Source organism: Coccidioides posadasii, chromosome 1, assembly GCF_018416015.2.
Source record: "Coccidioides posadasii str. Silveira chromosome 1, complete sequence".
Lineage (NCBI taxonomy): Eukaryota > Fungi > Ascomycota > Eurotiomycetes > Onygenales > Onygenaceae > Coccidioides > Coccidioides posadasii.
The window spans coordinates 1,067,300-1,078,646 of record NC_089407.1 but is presented as its reverse complement, the minus strand read 5'-3'; positions in this window follow the sequence as shown (position 1 = coordinate 1,078,646).

Here is an 11,347-nt window from a genome sequence, read left to right as displayed (position 1 = left end):
CTAGCTTTATTAAACAATCTTTCTTCTTCAGGCTCTTTTCTGGTTATTTCTGATTTGTTTGTTAATGCTTTGCTGAGTGAGGATATTATTAATGATACATCTCAATAATTATTCAGATATTCTTGAGATTTTCTGTTGGTTCTCAGATGTTTTTCAAGATATCATACTCTTTTCATTTCACTAGATAGTGAAGTTTTTCACTGATCTTCTGATGATCTAGTATTTATTTGACTTTGTATTCTTGTTCTTCATCAATCTCTGTGGGCATTTCTTTGGTGTGTAGTGGTGCTTTTTTCAATAATGAGACATGAAATACTGGATGTATCTTCATCTTCTTGGATAGCTGGAGTTTGTAATTGACTTTTCCAATCCACTATGTGATTTTGTATGGTCCCAATTTTTTGAAATCAAGTTTTTCACTTGGTCATTTGGTTTTGATATTCTGTCAAATTAGAAATACTTTTTCCTCCTCTTTTAGAGTTGGTGCCTCCTGGCATCTTCTGTTGTAGTAATGCTTCATTCTTTTGTTCAGGAATTTGATGTTCAGTTTCATCTAGTTCTGCAGTTCTTGTAGTTGTATTGCTGTAAGTTCTGCTTTTTGAGCTTTTTATTATGTAATTCTTGATTGTTTCTGTATTTTCAGTTCTCTGCTGTAGTTCATATAGAATAGTGTTATTTCTGTAGTGGCATTCTTTGCTCTGTTGTATGCTAATTATGCTATAGATAATAGTGTAACCCAATTGTTCTGTTGATAGTTGACATATTCTTACAGATATTGCTTTAAGATTTGGTTCAGTCACTCTGTCTGTTCATCTGTCTGTGAATGATAGGCTGTTAATATTTTCTGTTCAATTCCCAATTGTGCCATCAGTATTATTTAGAATTTGCTTGTGAATCTGGTGTCTCAGTCTGTAATTATTTCTTCTAGCATTCTGTGATTGGCAAGCATGTTTTGCAGTACTATTAGTGCTGTATCTGGTGCTATTGTTGCTTCTCTGAATGGTATAAAGTATCCATACTTTGTCAATCTGTCAGTAACTACTAGTATTGAGTCATACTTCTTCTCTTTTATATTCTTTGAATTTGGGAGTTTTATGATGAAATTCATTGCTATGAATCTCCATAGTTCTTGCAGTTGCAGTATTGGCTGTAGCTTTTCATATAGTTAGTGTTTGTTGGCTTTGCTTTGTGCACATGTCTCATATTCTTTGATATGTTGTTGAATATCCATCCACATTCCTGGCCAATAATAGATTCTTGTGATTTTTTCTATTATTTTGTTGATCTCAAAATGTCCTGCAGTGATTATGTCATGTTCTTGTACCATCACTTGCTTTCTGACTTCTCTGAGTACATATATCAGTTTATAATATAGTATTATTCCATCTTCTTCTTTAAAGTTCTTATTTTTTTTGTTGATTTTTCTTGCATATTCATCTTTCTTCATTGCTTCTTTAATTCTTTTCTCAATATCTAATTCTTTCATGGTGATTCTTGTCACTCTCAATATTTGTTAGTCCAGAACCATATTCTTTATTTTTTCCAACTCTTTGAAGAGTGTTCTTGAATCTCATTCTTTTCTTATAAGATCTGTTCTTCAGCTTAATGTGTCCACTCAGGCATTTTCTGTATCTTTGCAGTGTCATATTCTGAAGTTGTAGTGTACCAGTACATCTGTGTACTATCTGGCTTGTCATCTTATAAGTTCTTTGGTTGTCATAAAGTATCACAGATTGTTGTGGTCTGAGATGATCTCTGTCTGGTGTTAATTTTCTTGTAGTTCAATCTTCTATTTTTTCAGTAATGCCACTATTGCAAGTAGTTTCTTGTTGTGGATATTGTAGTTTTGTTCAGCTGGTGTCATTATTCTTGCATAGCATATAACTAGTTATAGTCTTTCTTGTTTATCTGGTTGTTGTAGTCTTTCCACTATTGCACAGTCTGATGTATCTGTATCAATCACACATTTCTTTGTTGGGTTATAGTGTTGTCTTATCTCTTCTTTTCTGAACTTGTTTTTTATTGCTTCAAATGCTTGTTGACACTTTATTGTCTATTTAAACACTTTATCTTTCTTGAAGAAGTCATACTTCTTTAGCTTTGCTGATAGATTGTATTTTTATAGTTTTTCTAGTACTTTCTTGACTTTTCCAGTGTGATCCTTTTGGTCTTCTTTGGTGAATATAATCACATCATCAAGGTATGCAATGACAAAATTGTCTAGGTACTCTTGCAGTACATTATTGATAAGTGCTTGGAATATTGCTGGTGCATTTATTAGTTCAAACAGCATGATGTTGTGTTTGTACAGTCCATATCATGTTCTGAAAGCTGTTTTCCACTTATTGTCTTCTTTAATTCATATCTGGTAGTAGGTGTCTTTGATGTTAATTAGAGTAAACCATGTTACTCCTCTCAATCTGTCTTGCACTTCTTCAATCAGTAGTATCAGATAGCAATTCTTGACTGTGATGCTGTTCAACTGTCTGTAATCTATATATAGTCATAAAGTTCTGTCTTTCTTTAATACAAACAGTATTATATATTCTGCCAGTGATATTGACTCTCTGATATAATCTTTTTTGAGATTATTCTCAATGTATTTTTTTTACTTCAGCTGATTCTTTCTCATTTAACCAGTATATTAGCAATTTCACTGGTTGTTTTCTATCTTGTAGCTTTATCTTGTGGTTCCAGGGTTCATGCTTTGGTAGACTGTTGCTCTGATCTCTTTTTCTGAATACATCAATATATTCCCAGAATTCTTCTGGTAGAGTTTCCTTGATTTTTTCATTCTGGTCATTCTTTTGTATTTGCAGCTGTTCCAAGTCATTGAGGTTCTTTATGACTTGATTTACTTTGTCATCATGGGTCAGGTTTCTATGAATTTCTTTGATGTTGATTGATTGTTCTTTATGCAGTATCTTCTTGTTGATCTGACTTATTACAGTCAGTGTCTCATCTAAGTTATTTCTAAGTGTGGGTCTCCAATCATAGTATACTGGTTTGAGAGAGCATTCATAATTTGTTAGTCTAATCTTTTCTTCTCATCAGTCAATTTCTGGATTGTGTTGCTTTAACCAAGGATATCTCAAGACTATATTATAGTCTCCTAAGTTTGTCACTTCAAAATGCACTTTCTTATGATGTTGTTCTATTCTTATTCTGATGAAATAGATCTCTTCTTTAACTCTATCAAGAGTTTCTTCTCCTAGTCCTGATAACTGATAGAGATATTTCTTTATTCACTTCATAATGCCAGCTTGTTTAGTGAATCTTCTGTCAATAAATAGTCTGGTTGTTTCTGAGTTTACTAGAATCATTGCACACTTTAATTCAAGTAAGATTACTATAACTCTGAGATGACAGATTTGTTCATTAATGGCTAACAGTTTTGCTTGTCTATTCATACTGCTCACAGGCTCTTGTTTATAGTAGTCTTCTCATTTTCCAAATTAATAAGAGTTATCTTGAGTACTTGTTTGTGTATTTTGCAATCATTTCCATCAGTACATTATTTCTTATGTATTTTTCATATATACTTGTTGTCTCTGCATTCTGTGCAGTTTTCATATTCTTCTAAACCATGCAGGGATCTCATTATTTTTCAAAATCTTTTATCTTCATGAAATTTGCATTGGCATTCATACTCAAATTCATTATGACATGGGTGGTTTGATTTTTCCATCTCTTTCTGTTTTCATTCCAGTGCTATCTGTATATTGTTATCACTAGTAATTTGTTTTCTTCTTCACATGTGGTTCAGTGCAATTGGTTCTCTTGAATTTATAATATTCTTATCATTGGGCATTTTGCCTCTTCAGATATTACACTTTTTATGAGACTGAGTTTCTTCAAGACATCTTCTTTATATTTCTTAGATTCTAGTATTTCCCAACTTGATTCTTTCTTCAGCTTTGGTGTGGTTGTTGATTTTTTACTTAACCAATATTCTTTATTATTGCTGTGATCTTGTTTCTGAGTTACTTATAACTTTTTCAGTAGTTATAGGTAGTATTCTCTGTTCTTTTCATCTCTGTAGATAGAATAATTATTGTTATAGCAAAAGCTTCAATAAATTCTAGCATGATCTGAATATTCTGTAGATAAGACATTCTGTAGGTCTGGCATTTTCCATTCTTCTTTCTCAGTGTCATATTTGCAATACTGGTAATTCTTGATATTGCAACTATAGTCTTCATAATACATAAAGTCTTCTATAATCTATGTTTATTATTTGAACTTTTCTTGTTATTTCTGGTGAAGCTTGCATGAACATTTATAGATTAGATACTAAGCATGTTTCTTGTGCTTTGGGTTCTGAATTTTGTTCATTTTCTTTCAGTAGTGATATTTATGGTCAAGTAATTAAATTCTCCAATTATCACTTGATTTGCTCCTCATTCTCACACATAATTCTTTACATAACTCCCATTTTTCATCATCCAGCTGGTTTCAGTATTTCAGTTCATCTTTTAACTACTGAAGTAGCTTCAGATAGACTTTCATAACTTGTTCTTTAAATATCTTTCTGAACTGTTGTTGGAGTTTTTCTTTAATTTACTCTTCCTGAGTTGTTACTCAGAGATATTATTTGACTTTAGAATCTTCTTCATTTTCTTTTGAGATTGCTCTGAGTTTCTTATCTCTTTACTCTACTTTTTTTACTCTGCACTGTCTTGCTCAGTATCTGAGCTTGACATAATAGAAGTATAATTTTTCTTTCTTTCTCTGCTCTTTTTCTTTCTTATCAAGCATATCAACTTTTATTGCATTCAGCTTCATGAGTGTGTGTTTATAAGAGTCCAGTTATACATGTTTGCTCCAGTCTCATCTTCCAGTATGGTTCAATAAACTGGGTCACTTTCATAACACTTTTTCTTGCTTTTCCATCTTTCATTTATAAAGTTAGTTCCCAATTCTGATTGCCACTTCAATCATCTTGGTCAGAGTGTGTGATTATTTTTCCAATTATACTATTTCATCTTTGATCTTATTGAATAGTTCTTGATAGAAAGTGTTAGCTAAGGCTTCATTATTTCAGTCAGTATTAATACTGACTTGCTGGAATCTCATAACATATTCTTGTGATGATATCTTTTGTTGTATGTAGTGTAACTGCTGGACTGCCACATTTCATTCTTTGACTTCTCTGAAAGTGGTTTTTAATATTTAAATAAAGATGTTATAACTGTCAATAATCTTAAGCATATTGTTGTTCTGATTGACTTTATCTCTCTTATAATAATTCCACAGATAGGCATCAAATCAAGCAAATGCTGCTTCACAAAAGTATAATGCTGCCATTATTATCTTGTTCTTATTATTACTGAGTTCTTTGTCTTTCATATTCATGTAGATGTGCAGTTGCCTTAAGAAAGCTTATAATTTTTTTCATTTGCTCTTGAAGAGTTTCAGTAAATTAACTTTAGCTTTATCTTTCTTTTTCTGTTGTCCAATAGATAAAATGGTCATGACCTGGATCTCAAGCTGCTTATTATAATTTTTTAATTTGTGGTTCTGCTCTCCAAGTCTCTTGGTAATCTGTTCAAGCTGCAAGATTCTATTTATAAGATCTTAAGTATTGATGGCTGGTGCTTTGAATGCAGATATGGTTTCTATACTTTATTAGGTCTTGATGTGGGGTGGGGGTCATATCTTTATACTTGATGTGATGCAGAAAGTTCTTTCTTTGTATATAATCTCTGAAGTCTCAGATGTATTCTCTCCTGAGTCAGAGATGATCAATATGTTATATTAGATTTTTGGTGACTGAGAATCTCTCTGGATTCTTTGAATTCTTGAAGATATCAAAGAGCTCAAAGAGAGCAACAACAGATTGAAGATAGTAATCAATAATTTAATGGTGCTCCAGTTGAGTGGGCAGTCTTGCTCTGATAACAAAGAGTTTCTGTACAGATATATCAGAGTCAGGGCAAGACTATCATGTCTTCTCAAGTGTAGCAGAATCAGATATAATTATACACTATCACAAGACTTCAATAGTATAAAAAGTAATCAAGATATGAAAGTATCTGATTCAAAGATATCTGTAAGATAGATAAGAAGATTGATTATAATAAACAAGTTCATTAAATCTCTGGTAATAAGCATTCTTATATACATGATGCTCTTCTGGTAATACTTGCAATACTTCTTTCCAGATTGCTTATGTTGTAGTATCACAATACATGATACTGCCTTTTCTATATCTCATCTCACTCATATTATTTCCTGGTCACATGACTTCCTGCTCTAAGGTTTCTCCACAATGGTCTGTGACTCCATCTTGTCAGATTTCATCCAATTGTCTTGTGTCTTTGGCTGCTGTGCCACAAGTTTCATAACAGTAAGCCAAATAATTGAGAAGCTTCTCTCTATTAAGTGTGTAAGTCTGTAAATCAAGTTTTGAAGCTATTAGTTTAGCATGATTATAGTATAGGTAGATGTCAGCTTTCTTATTGCTAAAGATCTTTTCTAATTGCTTCAGAATGCAAATAAGCTCCAATTCTGAACATATTTTAGTACTCTTTATCTTTTGAAAAAGCTGCTGTTCAAAACCACAGCAACAGCAAGTATCAGAGCATACTGCTATAACAGATTCTTCTCATTCATGTTAGGGTATTTCCTCATCACTTTCAGAAGAAATAACAGACTCATCTTCATTATCTAGGTTTTAGAGGGTTTGGTGTGCTGACATGGCTGCAATTCTCTCACTGTGTTGTGTTAGGCTTTTGGTGACTGGGAACCTTCCTGGGTTCTTTGGGTTCTTGAAGGTATCAAAGGGCTTAAAGAGGGCAACAACAGATTGGAGGTAGTGATCAATAATTCAATGGTGCTCTGGTTGAGTAGGCAGTCTTGCTCTGATGACAAAGGGTTTCTGTACAGGTATATTAGAGTCAGAGCAAGGCTATTGTATCTTCTCAAGAGTAGTACAATCAGGTACAATCATACAGTATCACAAGACTTCAATAGTATAGAAAGTAACCAAGATATGAAAGTATCTGATTCAAAGGTATCTGTAAGATAGATAAGAAAATTAATTATAATGAACAAGTTTATCAGATCTCTAGTAATAAGCATTCTTATATACATGATGCTCTTCTGATGATACTTGTGATACTTCCTTCCAGATTGCTTATGTTATAGTATTACAATACATGATACTCTCTTTTCTATATCTCATCTCACTCATATCATTTCCTGGTCATGTGACTTCCCACTCTAAGATTTCTCCACAACAGTTTATGACTTCATCTTGTCAGATTTCATCCAATCATTCTGTGTCTTTAACTGCCATGTCACAAGTTTCATAACATCATCCCCTTCTTTCACAGTATGTTATCTCCAATCACTCTGCTTTCTTTTCTGAAGTATAAAAGAGTGATTTCTTCTTCTTATGTTTTTCTGTGCTCTTCTTTCTTAAGTGAGTGTTTTCATAGCTTAACCATGGCTTTCAAATCTGCCATTTGCAAGAATGCTCTGATCACTAATATTGAGAAATCAGCCTTTATTATAGTCTTCTCTTGTGTTCATTGTTCTTCTCTTAACAAGACATATATTATGTCTTCTCATTCTTCTCAGTGCAGTGAGTGTGTGCATTTCAGTTATTCATGTGTTTGTGACAATGGTCCTTCTGTCAAGAAGTAGTGTTCTCTTGAAAAAGCTCAGAAGAAACTGGAGTCAGAGAAATACCAAGCTCTCAAGAAATAAATTCACATCTCTTCAAAACTTCTTTGTCTTTAAAAACAAGAATCTCTTCTTAAACATCATGGTATCAATATGATAGTTTGGGGTCTTTCTTCTTTGGAGAAATTGGAGCACTTGAAAGAGGAAGAGCAGAAAAGAGTGGCTGAGCAGACAGAGATTCAGAATCTGCTTGCTTTATTAATCAATTTTTCTTCTTCAGGCTTTCTTCTAGTTATTTCCAATTCATTTATTAATGCTTTGCTGAGTGAGGGTGTTATTAATGATACATCTTAATAATTGTCTAGGTGTTCTTGAGGTTTTCTGTTGGTTCCCAGGTGTTTTCTGAGGTATTGTATTCTTTCCATTTCACTAGATAGTGAAGCTTTCTGCTGATCTTCTGATGATCTAGTATCTATTTAACTTTGTATTCTTGTTCTTTGTTGATCTCTGTGGGCATTTCTTTGGTGTGTAGTGATGCTTTTTCTAATAATAAGATATGAAATACTGGGTGTATATTCATCTTCTTGAGTAGCTGGAGTTTGTAATTGACTTTTCCATTCTGTTTCATGATTTTGTATGATCTTAATTTTTTGAAATCAAGTTTTTTGCTTGGTTGTTTGATTTTGATATTCTATCAAATTAGAAATACTTTTTTCTCCTCTTTTAGAGTTGGTGCCTCCTGGTGTCTTCTGTTATAGTAATGCTTCATTCTTTTGTTCAGGAATTCAATGTCCAGTTTTATCTGGTTCTGCAGTTCTTATAGTTGTATTGCTGTAAGTTCTGCTTCTTGAGTTTTTTGTCATGCAATTCTCAGTTATTTCTGTATTTCCAGTTCTCTACTATAGTTTATATAGAATAGTGTCATTTCTGTAGTGGCATTCTTCACTTTATTATATGCCAATTGTGCCATGGGTAGTAGTATAACCCAATTGTTCTGTTGATAGTTGATATATTCTTACAGATATTGCTTCAAGATTTAGTTTAGTTACTCTGTCTGTCCATCTGTCTGTGAATAATAGGCTGTTGACATTTTCTGTTTAATTTCTAATTGTGCCATCAGTGTTATCCAGAATTTGCTTGTGAATCTGATATCTCAGTCTGTGATTATTTCTTCTGGCATTCCATGGTTGGCAAGCATATTTCACAGTACTATCAGTGCCATATCTGGTGCTGTTATTGCTTCTCTGAACAGTATGAAGTATCCATACTTCATCAATCTGTCAGTGATTACTAGTATTAAGTTGTACTTTTTTTCTTTCATATTCTTTGAATTCAGAAGTTTCATGATGAAATCCATTGCTATGAATTTCCATGGTTCTTACAGTTGCAGTATTGGCTGTAGCTTTTCATATGGTCAGTGTTTGTTGGCTTTGCTTTATGCATATGTCTCACATTCTTTAACATGTTGTCAAATATCTATTTACATTCCTGATCAATAATAGGTTCTTGTGATTTTTTTCATTATTTTGTGAATTTCAAAATCTTCTGTAGTGATTGTATCATGTTCTTGTACTATCACTTGCTTTCTGGCTTCTCTGGGTACATATATCAGTCCATAATATAGTATCATTCCATCTTCTTCTTTGAAGTTCTTATTTTCTTTGTTAATCTTTCTTGCATATTTATCTTTCTTTATTACTTCTTTGATTCTTTCCTCAATATCCAATCCTTCTGTAGTGATTCTTGTCACTCTTAACATTTGTCAGTCCAGAACCATATTCTTTATTCCTTCCAACTCTTTAAAGAGTGTTCTTGAATCTTGTTCTTTTCTCATAAGATTTAGTCTTTGACTTAATGTATCCACTCAGACATTTTCTATGTCTTTGCAGTGTTATATCCTGAAGTTATAGTGTACCAGTATATCTATATATCATCTGGCTTGTTGTCTTGTAAGTTCTTTGGTCATCATAAAGTATTGCAGGTTGTTGTGATCTAAGATAATCTCTGTCTGGTGTTAATTTCCTTGTAATTCAATCTTCTATTTTTTCAGTAATGCCACTATTGCAAGTAGTTCCTTGTTGTGAATATTATAGTTTTGTTCAGCTGATGTCATTGTTCTTGTGTAGCATGTGACTAGTTGTAGTCTTTCTTGTTTATCTGATTATTGTAGTCTTTCTGCTATCATACAGTCTGATGCATCTGTATTAATTACACATCTCTTTGTCAGATTGTAGTATTGTCTCATCTCTTCTTTTCTGAACTTGTCTTTTATTGCTTCAAATGCTTGTTGACACTTTGTTGTCCATTTGAACACTTTGTCTTTCTTGAATAGCTGTATAAGCAGTCTCACTTTCTTTGAAAATCTATGTATGAACTGTCAGTAGTAATTCACTAGTCTGTAGAACATCTGAACTTCTTTGACTTTCTTTAATATTGGCCATTGTAGTATTTCATCAATTTTTCCTGGCTCTATTTGTATTCCTTCTGTTGATATGATATGTTCAAGGTATCTGATCTTCTTCTTGAAGAAGTCATACTTCTTTAGCTTTGCTGGTAGGTTGTATTTTTATAGTTTTTCCAGTACTTTCTTGACTTTTCCAGTGTAATTCTTTCAGTTTTCTTTGGTGAATATAACCACATTATCAAGGTATTTTGTTCTGAGGTCTGTTTTTCATTCATCACCTTCTTTGATTCATATCTGGTGGTAGGCATCTTTGATGTTGATTAGAGTAAACTATGTTACTCCCCTCAATCTGTCTTGCACTTTTTTGATCAGTGGTATCAGATAGCAGTTCTTGACCATGATGCTGTTCAACTGTCTCTAATCCACACATAGTTGTAAAGTTCCATCTTTCTTTGATGCAAACAGTATTGAGTATCCTGCTGGTGATATCAACTCTCTGATGTAATCTTTCTTGAGATTATTCATGATGTATTTTTTCACTTCAGCTGATTTTTTCTCATTTAACCAGTATATTGGCAATTTCACTGGTTGTTTTCCATCTTGTAGCTTTATCTTATGGTTCTAGGGTTCATGCTTCAGTAGACTATTGCTCTGATCTCTTTTTCTAAATATATTGATGTATTCTCAGAATTCTTCTGGTAGAGTTTTCTTGAATTTTTTATTCTGGTTATTCTTTTATATTTGCAGCTGTTCTGAGTTGTTGGGGTTCTTTATAGCTTGATCTGCTTTGTCATCATGGGTTGGGTTTCCATGGATTTCTTTAGTGTTAATTAATTATTCTTTATGCAGTATCTTTCTGTTGATCTGACTTATTACAGCCAGTGTCTTGCCTAAGTTGTTTCTGAGTGTAGGTCTTTAATCATGATATACTGGTTTGAGAGAGCATTCACAGTTTATCAGTCTAATCTTTTCTTCTTGCCAGTCAATTTCTGGATTGTGTTGCTTTAACTAAGAGTATCTCAAGACTATATTATAGTTCTCTAAGTTTGTTACTTTGAAATGCACTTTCTTGTGATGTTGTTCTATTCTCATTCTGATGAGATAGGTCTCTTCTTCAACTCTATCAAGAGTTCCTTCTCTCAGTTTCAATAACTGGTAGAGATATTTCTTTATTTACTTTACAATACCAGCTTGTTTAGTAAATCTTCTGTTGATAAATAGTCTGGTTGCTTCTGAGTCTACTAGAACTCTTGCACACTTTGATTCAAGTAAGATTGCTGTAACTCTGAGGTGACAGATTTGTTTATTGATGGC